This window comes from Aquarana catesbeiana, linkage group LG01 (assembly GCF_042186555.1).
Source record: "Aquarana catesbeiana isolate 2022-GZ linkage group LG01, ASM4218655v1, whole genome shotgun sequence".
Classification (NCBI taxonomy): domain Eukaryota; kingdom Metazoa; phylum Chordata; class Amphibia; order Anura; family Ranidae; genus Aquarana; species Aquarana catesbeiana.
In genome coordinates, this window is record NC_133324.1 from 633,881,861 (window position 1) to 633,898,915 (window position 17,055).

The following is a 17,055-nucleotide window of genomic DNA, read 5'->3' on the forward strand; positions in this document are numbered from 1 at the left end:
TTTTCCTACGTGTAAATATTACGGAATATACAGCCTCATGTTACATAACTAAGCTCCATTTCATGCTGAATAAATTGAATTATTACTGTATCTTGAATAGAAAACTAGCTTTAAATAGATTTTTACTCCAAAAGAATTTTATTAAAATAAATTTGATACAAAAAAAAAATCGATTTTTATCCACCCTGGGGGTATACAATTAATATAATTAGGGCCCCTTTCATGCTGGTGCTCTTTTCCCACGCTCTTCCAGGACGTCAAAAGCGCATGAAAACTATTTCCCATTAAATCCTTTGAAAAGTCTTGCTTGCTGCATCTTTGGTGCAGTTTTTCAAAGGTACACCAAAAAAGGCACCTTTTATTGTAAGTCAACGCATCAAAAGTGCATCAATGTGAAAGGGCCCTTGAGCTGCACAAAAGCACATCAAATAAGCACCAGTGTGAAAGGGCCCTAAAGTGGACCTTCACATATGAAACCAACTTCCTCTCAATCTGCCCTTTCCCCTTAGGTTCCATTCACACCTGGGCATTTTGGAATCACAGGCAGAATCGGGCAATTTCCAGAATTGTGGCAAAACGTGGGACGCATTTGCGATGCCATTACTTCTTAATGGCACCCCAATCGCGGTGCAATTTTGCCGCGGTTGTTGCGTGATAAATTGCATTGCAATCATAGCAAATTCGCAACACGTGAAGCTAGTCGCTCAAAAAGGAGCAGGAGCTGCTTTTGGGTGACAGTGTCGCACGTTGCAATTTGCAATGATTGCAGCGCGATTTATCAGACCGCGATTGGGGTGTAATTAAGAAATAATTGTTTTGCCACGATTTTGGAACGCCCAGGTGTGAATGAAGCCTTACTCAATTGCAGAGGGTATAGCTGGCCATACACTGATCGAAATTCGACCGGTCCGCGGCCCTGGCAGACTTCCTAGCCTCGCTTTATAGCAAACCTTCCCCCTTCCCTCTCAATCTCGCGGACGACTTCTTCCGTGATCTTCATCTACCGCTTCTCTCCTCAGCAGCCTGTGCGACTTTTAACGCTGACATTACTGAACTGGAGGTGGCTCAGGCCATCAAGGGTATTCGTGTTTCAAAAGCCCCGGGCCCAGATGGCTTCACCGGACTATACTATCGCAAACTCTCTCCCCTCTTGCTCCCCCACCTGACGGCCTACTTCAACAGCATGAAACAAGGTGCGCTGCCCTCCTCGGACTCTTTACGAGCTCATATCTCTATGATTCCTAAGACCACGGAGGAGGCTCACGAACCCCAGGCGTTTCGCCCAATTTCCCTATTAAATGAGGATGTGAAACTTTTGGGGAAAATCCTGTGCTTTCGCATTAACAAATATCTGCGCTCCTTGGTTCACAGAGACCAGGTGGGCTTCGTACCTGGCCGTCAGGCGGGGGACAATGTCCGGAAGGTTGTCCACTTAATCACCCTACTACAACAACGCAAAATCCCAGGCTTTCTTCTCTCTCTTGACATATATAAAGCTTTCGATACCCTCTCATGGGACTATCTACGCTACGCGCTACAACGTTGGGGCTTTGGCGACTCGATTCTGTCATGGTTGTCGGCCCTTTATTCAACCCCCTCTGCCTCCGTTCGTTATGCTGGTTGCCTCTCGTCCTCTTTTCCTATCTCCAGGGGAACGAGGCAGGGCTGCCCGCTATCCCCAGTCCTCTTTGTGCTTGCCCTCGAGCCGCTAGCAATTGCCCTTAGGGCAGACCCTAATATCACGGGCATCCCTTATGCAGGTGACAACTATAAATTGAATATGTTCGCTGATGATGCCCTCTTGACCCTCACCAATCCCATCACCACCCTACCAAATCTCCAGGCCCTTCTAACACGCTTTTCAACCATCTCCGGCCTCCGTATTAACCCACACAAAACTACCGCCCTGAATGTAACTCTCCCAGACCCCCTAATCTTACACCTCCAATCTTCCTTTCCTTACCGCTGGGCAAGCTCTTCCCTAGACTATCTGGGCGTCAAGCTGACCCCCTCTTACGCTTCCCCTTTCTCCGCCAACTACTACCCACTCTTACATACAATTACTACTCTCATGTCATCTTGGCGGTTCCCCTCCTTATCCTGGATCGGACATATCCATGCGGTCAAGATGACCATCCTTCCGAAGATTCTTTATTTTTTCCGAACCCTTCCTGTCCAGGTCCCTGCCTTCTACCTGAGGCTGCTTCAGAACAGACTTCTCGCCTTTATCTGGGCACATAAACGCCCCAGGGTTTCCCGCTCTACGCTCTATGCTCATAGGTTACGGGGTGGGCTGGGCGTTCCGGACGTAGCAAAATATTACCAAGCAGCCCAAATTTCCCAACTCTCCATGCTCCACGCCACTTCTGATATCCCCTTATGGGTTCTCCTGGAGGTACCCAATTGCGCGCCTGTCCCCATCTCCGCACTATTGTGGCTACCCCCTAAAATGCGACCACCTTCTGCCAGCCCCCTTATGATACACAGTCTGAAATTATGGGACTCGATACGATACTCGGGCAAGCTTATGTCCCCATTTTTACCGCTGCTTCCCCTCTTGAATAACCCTATGTTTCCACCTGGCCTAGAACAACCCCACATCTTCTCATGGTGGCCCACCCATGGGTTTTCCCTGGTTCGCCACTTTCTTCATACCCGTGCCTTCCCCACGTGGTCCTCGTTTCGAGAGACCCATGAAGCTCCACCTGCCGAACTCTTCCGTTATATCCAACTACGACATTGGATAACATCCCTTCGACGCCTGGGCTCCTTTCCGTACCAAATGACTGCCTTTGAGCACTCCTGCCAACATTGCCCAGGTGCTCGTGGCACCATTTCCATGATATACTCCTTACTAACTGCCGGCAACAATTCCACTACCCTTTCCTATACGCTAAAATGGGAACGCGACCTATCCCCCATAGATCTCGCAGATTGGAGTAAGGCCTGGTCCAGCATAGCAAAATGCTCCTTTAACACTGCCACGTTGGAGGCGGCCTATAAGGTCCTCCTGCGCTGGTATTGGGTTCCAGCCCGTATCGCCAAATCAAACCCATTATACAACGACAGATGCTTTAGGGGTTGCGGTCAACGAGGAGATGAACTGCACACGTGGTGGTCCTGCCCCTGTCTTATAGGCTTCTGGTCAAGGGTCTTTGGTCTACTTTCCTCCCTATTTCATGCTCCCTTCCGCAAAGACCCCAAACTTGCATTACTCCATTGCCCGCTCCCGGGCCTCTTTTCTCATCAACAAAAACTAGCTACATACCTGTTTATTGCCGCCAAACGAACAATAGCGAGGGCTTGGAAAAAACCCTCTGTCTCATTTGCAGAGGTGAAGAATTCCTTGACGACCCTCATGATTCACGAAAAAATGTCCAGCATCCTCCATGACTCCCATGCTAAATTCCTTAAGGTATGGGCCCCGTGGTGGTCCTACACACTCCCCAATCTAAATCCGACTAGTCTAGGTCTGTAGATCTAACTTGACATAGACTCCAGCCTGAGGGACCTCTTTTTCCCCCTCCCATCCCGTCTTTTTCTGGGCCTCTCGTCCGCCGCTTTCTGTTCTATTCATGTATCTCTTCCTCCTTCCCCCTCTGTTGTTGTACATGTGTTCTTTTTCTCCCTGCTTTCCCCTTTTTTTTTTTTTTTTTTTTTTTCTTTTCTTCTCTCTTCTTTCCTCCCTTCTCATGCTTGTTTGTCTCCCCCTACCCTGTTTTGCGGACAACTCCGCTCACTTTTGTCCGCCTTAGCACCTAGGCCTTACGGCTTGGGCATAGCGCACTGACCGCCGGCCCTGGCTGACGAGTCAATGTCAGATTGATATAATGCACTTAAAAATGTTCATTATGTGCTTTCATGAAAACCTTTTTCTTATGTTTCTGTACATATCCCCTGCGTGGGAACTCATTATCTGGGGTTTTCCCCCTTTTTTTTTTATATTTCAATAAAAAAACATTGTACCAGAAATTCGACCGGTCCAGTAGGGACTAGCTACATTTCAATCAGTGTGTTCACTTCTGCGCGCAAGCTCGGCGGGACAGGGCGCTTTAAACATTTTTTTTTATTATTATTATTATTAATTTTACTTTTTATTTTTTTACACTGTCCTTTTAAAAAAAAATGGGTCACTTTTATTCCTATTACAAGAAATGTAAACATCCCTTGTAATAGAAAAAAAGCATGACAGGACCTCTTTAATGTGAGATCTGGGGTCAAAAAGACCTCAGATCTCACATTTACACTTAAATGCAATAAAATAAATAAATGTCTTTTTTTTTATCCAAAAAAAAATACCGTAATTTCCCCTTTAAGACCATTGGACAGAAGTGACGTTTTTGACGTCGCTTCCGTTATCCAATGTTATGGAGCTGAGTGGGGGCCATCTTTCCTTCACTCGGGCCCAAGGGATCGGATGGTCTCCGCCGATATCGGCATCTCCGGTAAGCGGCAGAGACGACCAGAGCACGGCGGGGGGGGGGCATCTCTCCTGCCGCCGATAAAAAAAGATCTTGAATCAGCCACAGAGACCACTTTTATCTAAAAGCGGATCGCCCTCCATTGAAGAAAATACCGGGGTTATGGCAGCTATCTGCTGCCATAACCCCGGTATTCTACGTCAAAATACCGACGTACAATGACGGCGGTTTGCAGGAAGTAAAGGGGAAGTAAACTTCCTCTGCTAACATTTACCTGTAGGTAAGCCTATAATAAGACTTACCTATAGTGCACCATTTAGGAGATATTTACATTACATGCAGCCAGTGACATCACTGGCGCATGCGCTCTGAAGTAACAGCCACGAGTGCCATTCCTTCCGGGGCCCTGTGCCGTGAACGGCGGCTCCGCGCAAGCTCCGGCCAATCACAGAGCCAGAGCCCGTAAACCCGGAAGCGAGACGGGTGAAAATGGAAGTGGCTGCAGCGCTGACATTGTGGCGCTGGAACAGCTTTGTTTTAAGATAAGTTTCACATAATGTGCTAGTATGTGATGCATACTAGCACATTATGACTTTACCTTGCAGGAAGAAAAAAAAAAAAAAAATTGTCCTTCCTTTTTGATTTTGGATTTTTTTCACCCAGATGTGCTGTTTGTCTATCACAACCATGTATGATGTATTATGGGTTCAAATTGCAGCATTTTCAGAAATGTCTTCTTTGCCGGGAAAAGAAAAATCACTCCAAGATCCTTCAGATGAGTTTCTTAGATTAGAAGTCATAAGAAATGGAGGAGGTCAGACACACAGCTCAGACTACTTATTAGATATTTCTATATTACTTATTCCATACTCTTTAACTGACTCCTTCCAATTACAGCCACTGCTACTATCGCTAAATTCCTCTCTTTTAAAGTATTCGCCTACACCGAGGCGACCTACTGCATCAAGTATTTTTATTATATCCTCGATCATATACTTTTGGATGACACTACCTCCAGATGTATCTCTATTGGCCAGGGAGGACAGGAAACGCGCACTGTAGAGGTCAAATGACCGTTCACATCAGTGGTCCCTCACCCCATTGATAACGCAACTCATGTGCATCCCCATTACAGGCCTCCGCACATCAGCTGTGCATAACCACTTGACCTCCGAAAGATTTACCCCCCCCCCCTTCATGACCAGGCCGTTTTGTGTGATATGGCACTGCGTAATTTTAACTGACAATTGCGCAGTCATGCAATGCTGTCCCCCAAAAAAATGTATATCACAAATAAAGCTTTCTTTTGGTGGTATTTGCTCACCACCTTTTTTTTTTTTTTTTTTTTTGCACTATAAACAAAAAAGAAAAAAAAAGACCAAAAAAAAAATATATATATATACTAGTAATGGCGAAGATCAGCGACTCATAGCGGGATTACGATATTGTGGAGTACAATCGGACACTAAGGCCGCGTACACATGGGCGGACTTTTTGACCGGACTGGTCCGACGGACTTTTGATGGATTTCCGACGGACTTTTGAATGAATGGACTTGCCTACACACGATCACACCAAAGTCTGACGAATTCATACGTGATGACGTAGGACCGGACTAAAATAAGGAAGTTGATAGCTGATAGCCAGTAGCCAATAGCTGCCCTAGCGTGGGTTTTTGTCCATCGGACTAGCATACAGACGAGCGGATTTTTCGACAGGACTCGAGTCCGTCGTAAAGATTTGAGGCATGTTCCAAATCTAAAGTCCATCAGATTTTCGACTGGAAAAGGCCGCTGAAGGTCCGATGAAGCCCACACACGATCGGATTGTCCGCCGGACTCAGTCTGTCGGACCAGTCCGGTTGAAAAGTCCGCTCGTGTGTACACTGCATAACTGATACTTCATACACCTTTTGGGAACCAGTGACACTAATACATTCATCAGTGCTAACAATATGCGCTGTCACTGTACTAATGACACCTGTGTTTTTGGGACGTGTGTGCTGCTGAAAAAGAGCTTTTACTTTGCAGAGTCACAAAATCCATCCCTTGAACCCCCCCCCCGTCAGAACAGAGATCTGCCTTGTTTACATAGGCAGAGCTTCGTTCTGTATGTTTTACCGACGATCGGCAGGTGCCAGCGGACATCCACTGCCTGGCACCCACAGATTGGCTTCTGCTGTGAATAATACAGCAGAAGCGGTTCAGCAGCAGTGCATGCGCACCCCCTGTAGGCAGAAGTGTATAATCACTTATATTTACATGATCCTGCTCAGGAGTCCCACCCTGTAGCAGTATATCTGCTATGGGGCGGTCCAGAACTGGATAAGGTCCCTCCTCCCATTTTATAAAACAAGCATGTATGTCGTGTCCTGGGTTGAAGCTCATACATTTTAGGCCCCTTTCACACTGATGCAGTGCGGTTTTCCTGCACCACATTTGTAGCAATCTGTATCCACGGGTTTTGTACGGGTTACCTGCGCTTTGCCATAGACTTCTATTGCATTGGGTGGTTTTGGTGCATTTTATGAAAGCGCACCAAAGTTCCTGCATGCACATGCAGCGCGGGAAAACCACATCAGTGTGAATGTGCCATTAGACATTAGTCACATCATATTATGGTCACTTATCCCTAGAACCAGGATAACAAGGCACATGCGTGCCACCTCACAGGCTGAAGCGTACAGGTGAGGGTGGCTTTATGGGACCCTGTGAGGCAAGCAGAGCCACCCTCAAGACAGAAGTGACGAGAGAAAACTTTTAAGGCAGAATGCAGACAGAAAGTAAAGAGCAAACATGGCAAATCCTGTAGTATGTATTGCATATAAATTGCATTGCATATTGAGGGTTTAACCACTTGAGCTCTGGAAGATTTTACCCACCTTCAAGAGGAACTGCAGTCTGCTCACATAATTTGTAATAAAAACATCTTTGCCATTCTGAAGCTTCCCCCCAACCACTTTGCATATTATTTTATATATACTGTGATTCTGTACTTGCCAAATATGCTTCAGAAATCTCCCTTCACTAAGTCTGGCTGCAACCATTTTAACTGTGGGCAGCTGAAGATGCTGCCTGTTCACTTCCTGGATTTTCACAGACACGCACCTTCAGGTCTGCAGCTCTCATTCGCCCTCTTATGACTCATCCCCCTCCCCCCCCCCCTTCCTGGCAAACTCTCAGGAGAGTGAGAGAGAGAGCTGTGCATGATGTCATAAGCTTAGGCTAATGACCAGACAAGAAATAGGAAGTGGGCTGTATAAGGTATTTACTGGCAGAAAAAAAATGTTTTACTATCCAAAGTTAAAACTACAAGGGCAGAAGGTTTAATAGATGGAAAGATGAAAAAATGACTGAAGATCTGCTTTCCTGACCAGACCGTTTTTTGCTATGAGCTACTTTAACTGGCAATTGCGTGGTTATGCAACACTGTACGCAAATGTATATCTTTTTTTTTTTTCACACAAATAGAGCTTTCTTTTGGTGGTGTTTGATCACCTCTGGGTTTTTTATTTTTTATTATATAAATGAATAAATGTTTTTTTTTACTTTCTGCTATAAAACATATCCAATAAAAAAAAAAATCAAAATAAAAAATCAAAGATCTTCATAAATTTAAGCCAACATGCATTCTGCTACATATCTTTGGGGGAAAAAAATCCAATAAGTGTATATTAATTTGTTTGCGTGAATGTTATAACGTTTATAAACTATGGTATATAAACTGGAATGTGTATTTATTTATACTAGTAATGATGGTGATCAGCGACTTATAGTAGGATAGTGCTAATACTATACACTGTCACTGTACCAATTACACTGGCTGAGAAGGGGTTAAAATCTAGGGTAATCAAAGGGTTAAATGTGTGCCTAAAGCCTCGTACACACGGTTCGATTGTTGGACGACCGAGCGTCTGATTTTTGTCAAAAGGGCGTGTGCAGGATTTTGTCTAGCATACGAACTATCCGCAAATTGTCGTTTGACAAACATGAACGTAGTGACGTACTATGAGAGTATAAAGAGGAACTTCATTTCTCAAGCATCACTGTTTGGGCCCCTTCTGCTAATTTTGTGTTAGTAGAAGTTTGATGAGCGTTGATTTGCGATTTTCAGATCGTACAAAACAAATGCCTTTTAAAATACGTTTGGCATAACTACATGCAAAGCAGCTTTATTATTATCCCATTAAAGAAGATGAGAATTTTGACATATCATCAATTGCCACATCACAAATGTTAATTCTAGATTACGAATGGTAGTTTACAAGATCAAACTCTTCCCGGTCGTTCCTTGATTCCGATCATGCGTGTTTGTACTTTCGACTTTTGTGTGACGATTTCTGTACTGACCATCTGAAAATCAGACGTTGAGTTCACATCAGACAAAAATTGTATAGCCTACACATCCAGCTTTTGTCTGATAGTCAAAGTCAAATCGGCTGTCGATTGCACTGTACTAACGATCCGAAAATCTGCAGACAGCTCTTCTTGCGACTTTTCCCTTCTGATTTTCGTACCGTGTACGAGGCCTAACAATGTGTAATGTGTGTTAACTTTTGCTAAAGATCTCCTTGTTTTTTATCCCTGCAAAGCAGGGATAAGAAACAAAGAGATCGTTCCCTCTGCGGGAGGGGGGCGGCGTGGTGCAAGATTCAGCGCGTCACACAGCTCCTTTTTTTTTTTTTTTTACACTGAACCTTATTTGAAGTGTAAAAAAGTACACTATATCCATGTCTCTGTACAGCAGCGCAATGCGTCCTGCTTCTGTACAGTGACATGCGATCCTTATTACAATAAAATGGAGCATGTCGGCATTTCTCACAGCTCTGGGCTGTGTTGCAGTGTGAATAGGATGCACAGAGAACAATTGTTTTCTGTGTGTCCTTGCAGTGATCGGTATTTTACAATGCAGTGAATCGCCTGAATTCAGCCTAAATAAATGTCGGAGGTGCTGAGTAAGTAATTCCCCTGTTCAGTATACAGACAAGTCACTCAAGCAGCACCGGAAACAGGACAATATGTAGCACAGAGCACTAAAGTACAGTTCTGCATTCCCAGCAGCCCTCCGGATGCGAGCAATGAAGGATCAGATGTAACAGAGCTAGACCAAATCTAAGTTTCAAGTCAAAGATCTCTCCTGGAGTTCAGTTTTAAAATTGTCCTTTTACACTTTGTGTCACTGCAAGAAAGAATCAAGCATGAAGGTGAGCACTGGCATAATAAAGGATTTAACTGCTTGTATAGTCTAGGGGTAAGAGCGTTTTACTTACATGGTCCTCTACTCCCAGCAGTGGACTGTCCCTTGTTGTCCTCACACCCAATGCGGGGCTATGGTCCCTGCATCGGTCTTGATGACATCAGAGGACATTAGACTGTCAGAATGCAGGGGAGAAGAAGCTGCAGGGGCCGCTCTAGCAGCATGGAGGAGCCTGCAGGAGATGAGGATCAGGCAAGTAAACGTGCATTATCAAGTCCCCTGCAAGTGTGAATTTTTAGGTTTCCGCAGTCTGGCAATCTAAGGTTTTCTGACATTATCAAAACCAATGCAGGGTCCATAGCCAGGATCCAGAGGAATAGTCCACCGCTTGAAGAATGGGTGAGTGTCTTCTGACCAGGACAGAGGAAGGTCAGGTAAATACGACTGCTTTTACCATCCTCGCATGGGTGCTCAACCTTGTGGCCCTCCAGCTGTTGTGGAACTACAAGTCCCATGAGGCACTGTAAGGCTCACAGGTACAAGCATGACTTCCAAAGGCAGAGGCATGATGGGACTTGTAGTTTTCCAACAGCTGGAGGGCTGCAGGTTGAGCACCCTGCTATAGAGTCTAGACCTCAGCAAGCAGTTAACCCTTCCAGTGCACACACAGTCCCACTGCAAGGGTGAATTTTTAGGTTTCCTTGAGTTCTTCTTTAACAGGGATACAGATCCTTTATATATATATATATATATATATATAATGTGTGTAATTTTAAGATCTCTTTGGATGGTCACTCTGAATATAAGCCTCGGTTCACACTTTGCATATACCTTTTTTTTGGAGCCACACTGCAACCGGATCGCATTGCTGTTTTGTATCATGTGATCCACACACTGTGTTTGTGATCTGCATTGGAGGTGCCATTAAATGGCTTGTAAACAAACGCCTTACTTACCTGCTCTGTGCAGTTGTTTTGCACAGAGCACCCTCGATTCTCTACTTCCGAGGTCCCCCCACTGGTGCTCCTGGCTCCTCCACTTCATCAGGTGCTCCCCCCCTGGGGGGCACCCTTGCAGGCTCGCTCCCGAGTCCCGCTGTTGCGTCCATTGACACAAACAGCGGGACACGGCCCGCTCTCGTGTCACTGGATTTGACTGACAGCAGCCAGAGCCAATAGCTCCTGCTGCTATCAATCTGCCCAGCGAGGAGAGAGACAGCGGCTGGAGCTGCTGCACTCATGCACATCGCCGGATTGGATTGGGTTGGGCTCAGGTAAGAAAAAGGGGGGTCTGGGGAGGAGCTGCAGCACAGAAGGTTTTTTACCTTAATACATAGAATGCAATAGGGTGAAAAACCTTGAGGGTTTACAACCACTTTAAAAGGAGTTCTGCCCCCAGCCCAGCAAAAAAATTAAAGTCAGCAGCTGCACATACTGTAGCTGCTGACTTTTAGGCCGGGGTTCACACTGTAACCCGCTGTGGTTTGCACAGGAGCATTGTGCGGCCCTGATCCCCGTTTCAGGGATGAATCAGGGCCAATTCTATGCCTGAATTCGGCCCTAAAACGGAGCCAAAGACGCACAGTGTTACTGTGCAATGCGCTTCGCAGCCGCAAAGGAGCTATATGAACCGGCTCCATAGGGAACCAGTCACATTCCCCTGCTATGTGAATTGGATGTGGAGAAAACCGCATCTAAATTTGCATAGGTGTGAACCCGTCTTAATATTAGGACACTTACCTGTCCTGGAATCCAGCGATGTCAACACAGCAGCCGATGTTTTCATTGGCTCTCGAGTGTTGCTGCCACTATTCACAGTAAGGGAATCTGGCAGTGAAGCCTCTTCGACTTCACAGCCGGTTCCCTACTGCACATGCGCAAAGTGCGCTGCGCTTTCTGAATGGACCGGCGGCATGGGAAGGAGGAGGGGGGGCTGAACTTCCAAGTGATTTTGCTGCTGCGAGGTCTCTCGGAAGTGGGGGCAGGTACTTGTCAAAAACAGGTACCCACTCCCAAAACAGATACCCGCTCTCAAAACAGGTACCCACTCCCAAAACAGATACCCGCTCTCAAAACAGGTACCCGCTCCCAAAACAGGTACCCGCTCCCAAAACAGGTACCCTCTCCCAAAACAGGTACCCTCTCCCAAAACAGGTACCCTCTCCCAAAACAGGTACCTGCCCCCTAAAACAGGTACCCGCTCCCAAAACAGGTACCCGCTCCCAAAACAGGTACTTGTCAAAAACAGGTACCCGCTCCCAAAACAGGTACCCGCTCTCAAAACAGGTACCCGCTCCCAAAACAGGTACCCGCTCCCAAAACAGGTACCCTCTCCCAAAACAGGTACCTGCCCCCTAAAACAGGTACCCGCTCCCAAAACAGGTACCCGCTCCCAAAACAGGTACTTGTCAAAAACAGGTACCCGCTCCCAAAACAGGTACCCACTCTCAAAACAGGTACCCGCTCCCAAAACAGGTACCCGCTCCCAAAACAGGTACTTGTCAAAAACAGGTACCCGCTCCCAAAACAGGTACCCGCTCTCAAAACAGGTACCCGCTCCCAAAACAGGTACCCGCTCTCAAAACAGGTACCCGCTCCCAAAACAGGTACCTGCCCCCTAAAACAGGTACCCGCTCCCAAAACAGGTACCCTCTCTCAAAACAGGTACCCACTCGCAAAACAGGTACCCGCTCCCAAAACAGGTACCCACCCCCTAAAACAGGTACCAGCTCCCAAAACAGGTACCCTCTCCCAAAACAGGTACCCGCTCTCAAAACAGGTACCAGCTCCCAAAACAGGTACCCGCTCCCAAAACAGGTACCCGCTCCCAAAACAGGTACCCGCCCCCTAAAACAGGTACCAGCTCCCAAAACAGGTACCCGCTCCCAAAACAGGTACCCTCTCCCAAAACAGGTACCCTCTCCCAAAACAGGTACCCGCTCCCAAAACAGGTACCCCCTCCCAAAACAGGTACCCGCTCCCAAACTAGGTACCCACTCCCAAAACAGGTGCCCGCTCCCAAACTAGGTACCCACTCCCAAAACGGTACCTGTTCCCCCCTCCCCCTCGAAAGGTGCTAAATGTGGCACCGGAGGGGTGGAACTCCGCTTCAACTTTGTGTTGACATCCGCAGCGGATCGCAGAGGCAATGCGATTGGAATGCGGTGTGGTAAACATGCTACGATTGCTTGGTTTCCTGCAACGCATTTGTGCGAACCTAGGCTGTCGCTTTTTTTTTTTTTTTTGCAAACAAGAAACCTTCTGAAGTGAAATGAGCCTAAAATCTATTGATCAGGCATTTGAGTTCTGAAAAGCCGAGCGATAGAAGCAGAGATCGTTAGTGTTCAGTACATTCACAGGATTGAAACCAGATGCAGGAATACAAAGTAAACTTTTTTTTTTTTTTTCTTCCGCCACCCTCCAATTAGCGCAATTTAGGAGAACGTTCAATTCCTTTACTGAATGAAAGTATATCCGATGGGCAGAAATCCTTCACAGCAGGCGATCCCGCAGAGCCGACTACATCCCAAGGCAGACAACCTGCACATAGACTTCCATGGAGAATTGATGTTACCTGGCAATGAAGAGGCATGGTATGCTGGCTCCCTTGCAGCATCTGGGCCATAGGAGAGCACTAATGAGAGCCATCTCTTCTCATACAGTGCAGGGGGGAGGATGTTCTATGCAGCAGCACCAACCTGTCTGTGTGCTGATCACTCTATGCAACTCCCAGTGTACATGGACCCCTCCTGTCACTAGACATTAGCATTCCCAGGCACATTCACACTGCAGACAATTCTGCCCAAGAACAATGCCCATCATGCCATGATCACCTGTGTGCACACTACTTGTACCTGGATCCCTTCACACCCAGCACACCATACAATAAGAACAATACCTGCATAGTGATGGGTCCACAGCTAAGGACATCATTACTACACAATAATCCCCACAGTGTCATCCACAAGCAGCTGTAGGTGATCACATCTGATCAGCATGTCATTATCAAAGCATGTCTCTTACCCTGGATCCTGGGCACAGGGAAGCTGGCATTGACCTTGTAGAGAAATTCATCATCTTCCTATATAGGATAATCCAAAGGTAAAGGAGGTGTCACTGATGAGATCCTAGCTAAGGCTTCCCTTCCATGGATGGCAGTAGGGAGGGCTGATGATTACCCGGGTGCCCTATTAGTGTCTTGTGCTTTTTAGAAGCGTCTCTCCCTGGGCAGGAGTGAGCACAGCAGATGTACACAGGGAAGCGATCGGGCTCATGCCACGCCCCCCGTGATGCTGCCTGTCACTCAGAGTGGGCGGGGCCATCGCTTCATCTGTCTCCTTTAGGCTGCTGTGTGATGGCTGGATCAGCACTCTGATACTACAAGTCACACTGAGCAAAGTGTCACTACAATGTGTTATCATATCCCCACAAATGTCAGCAAATACTTTACACTATAGATTTATTTTTTATGTGTTCTTGTGTTGAGCCTGCTTTGATCTGTATGACAGTGTCAAGAGAGCTAGAATTTATTTCATTTTTATTTATTTTTTATGTGTTCTTGTGTTGACCCCCCTTTGATCTGTATGACAGTGTCAGGAGAGCTAGAATTTATTTCATTTTTATTTATTTTTTATGTGTTCTTGTGTTCAACCCCCTTTGATCTGTATGACAGTGTCAAGAGAGCTAGAATGTATTTAATTTTTATTTATTTTTTATGTGTTCTTGTGTTGACCCCCCCTTTGATCTGTATGACAGTGTCAAGAGAGCTAGAATTTATTTCATTTTTATTTATTTTTTATGTGTTCTTGTGTTGACCCCCCCTTTGATCTGCATGACAGTGTGAACAAGGGATCTAGAATTTATTTTATTTTTATTTATTTTTTATGTGTTCTTGTGTTGAGCCCGCATTCATCTGTATGGGAGACAGTGTAAAAAGTGATCTAGAATTTATTTTATTTTTATTTATTTTTTATGTGTTCTTGTGTTGACCCCCCCTTTGATCTGTATGACAGTGTGAACAAGGGATCTAGAATGTATTTCATTTTTATTTATGTTTTATGTGTTTTTGTGTTGAGCCCGCATTGGTCCGTATGGGAGACAGTGTGAACAAGGCATCTAGAATTTATTTTATTTTTATTTATTTTTTATGTGTTCTTGTGTTGACCCCCCCTTTGATCTGTATGACAGTTTCGAGAGAGCTAGAATTTATTTCATTTTTATTTATTTTTTGTGTTCTTGTGTTGACCCCCCCTTTGATCTGTATGACAGTGTGAACAAGGGATCTAGAATTTATTTCATTTTTATTTATGTTTTATGTGTTTTTGTGTTGAGCCCGCGTTGGTCCGTATGGGAGACAGTGTGAACAAGGGATCTAGAATTTATTTCATTTTTATTTATTTTTTATGTGTTCTTGTGTTGAGCCCGTGTTGATCTGTATGACAGTGTGAACAAGGGATCTAGAGTTTATTTTATTTTTGAATATTATTTATGTGTTCTTGTGTTGAGCCCGCGTTGGTCTGTATGGGAGACAGTGTGAACTAGGGATCGAGAAGATCATTTCTTATGTGCGCTTGTGTTGGGTTTACTTTGATTTCTATGAGAGACGGTGTTAACCACTAGCAGTTTCACTGCTATAGGGAGGCAGCTGTGCTCCGCATCACATATATATTATATATATCTATATAATTAGATATATATCTATATATAGAAATATAGAAATATATATTTCTATATATAGATATAAATCTATATATATAGATATATAAATGTTTTTCACACCATTCCCCATACAGATCAATGCAAGAGCACATAAATGTTTTGTTCTATTTTCTATTCCTGTTCATACTGTCTCCCATGCAATCTTGCAGATCAACACAAGCAAGAAAAGAAAAAAAAATCGTTCTCTATGTTTCTTGTTCACACCATCTACCATGCAAATCAATGCTGGAATGCATAAAAAACTGTGGATTTCTATAATCTGTGTTCCCGCTGTCTGCCATGCAAATCAATGGTCGCTCAATGCAAGAACAAAAATTTTTTTTTGTGTTCCCTCTTCACACTGTCTCCCATGTAGATCCATGCAGGCTCAACACAAGAACACATAAAAAAAAAATCTACGTTCCGTGTTCACACTGTCTCCCATGCAAAGTAGCGCAAGAATGCATAACAAATACTATTGTTTTCTATGTTCCGTGTGCAGACTGTCTCCCATGCAGATTAACATAGGCTCAACACAAAAGCACATTGAAATAGCATGGGGGGGTGGACACTGCCACTGCGAACATGTACCGGATGTGTTTTTGCTTACAGATCACACCACAAAAATTCACTCTAGATGCATTTCTGCACACGCGTTTTTGATGTGTTTTCAGTGCGTTCCAGTATATGTTTTCCCCTTTTTTCCCCAAGGTTTCTAAATGATGCTGGATGTGCTCCCACCAGGAAATGAGGTGGGTTCTTTCAGAGTTGCTGTAGCTTCTATCTCCATGAGAAGGTCACAGTGTGCAGTGAAATCCAATGAATCCAATTTTTCTTTTTAGATCTGACCATCTATGGAGTGACATGCAGCTCTAACCCTACCTGCTATTTGGATGACAGCTTTCTGATTATATCAAGGCTTGTGATATACATATTGCTGGTGAGTCTGAACCCCTAGGGGAGTGTGATGCATGTGGTGTGGATCTTGGTGTATGGTGCACGCTTATTCATTAACTACTAGGACCACCATCTGTTTTCTGGACTTTACACTCACCAACTGTCACCCATTTTGTTCCTCATATGATTAAACATATGAATGTTGGTCAGGATAAGGACTGACAGGAGCGCTGCTATAATATTGGATGATGCACTAATTTGTGCTTCTGGATTGAATACTATACTATGAATTGTCAATTTTTTAACAGCTGCTTTTTATCTTTTATCGTTTTTATTGCCTTTTTATTTCATGAGTAACAAAAAGTTGGTGAAAGTTGGCCTTCCAATACAGTGCCTTGCAAAAATATTCACACCCCCCCCCCCCCCTTGGCTTTTTACCTATTTTGTTACATTACAGCCTTTAGTTCAATGTTTTTTTAATCTGATTTATATGTGATGGATGAGAACACAATAGTCTAAGTTGGTGAAGTAAAATTAGAAAAATATATACAGAAAACTATTTTTTTAATCTTACTTCACCAACTTAGACTATCCAAACAAGTAAGGGACAATGTTGTTGAGAAGTACAAGTCAGGGTTAGGTTATAAAAAAATATTCAAATCTTTGATGATCCCTAGGAGCACCATCAAATCCATCGTAACCAAATGGAAAGAACATGGCACAACAGCAAACCTGCCAAGAGACAGCCGCACACCAAAACTTACAGACTGGGCAAGGAGGGTATTAATCAGAGAGGCAGCACAGATACCCAAGGTAACCCTGGAGGAGCTGCAGAGTTCCACAGC

General features: G+C 44.8%; 1 protein-coding gene across 1 annotated transcript in view; it reads right to left on the minus strand.

Annotated features, from left to right (window-relative positions):
* Positions 1 to 13,920, minus strand: part of GPRIN3 (GPRIN family member 3) — a 298,801-nt gene extending 284,881 nt beyond the window's left edge. The window contains exon 1 of the mRNA XM_073601039.1: positions 13,640 to 13,920. The gene's annotated coding sequence lies outside the window, so the exon portion shown is untranslated. The remainder of the gene's footprint in view (positions 1 to 13,639) is intronic.
* Positions 13,921 to 17,055: the final 3,135 nt, after the last annotated feature.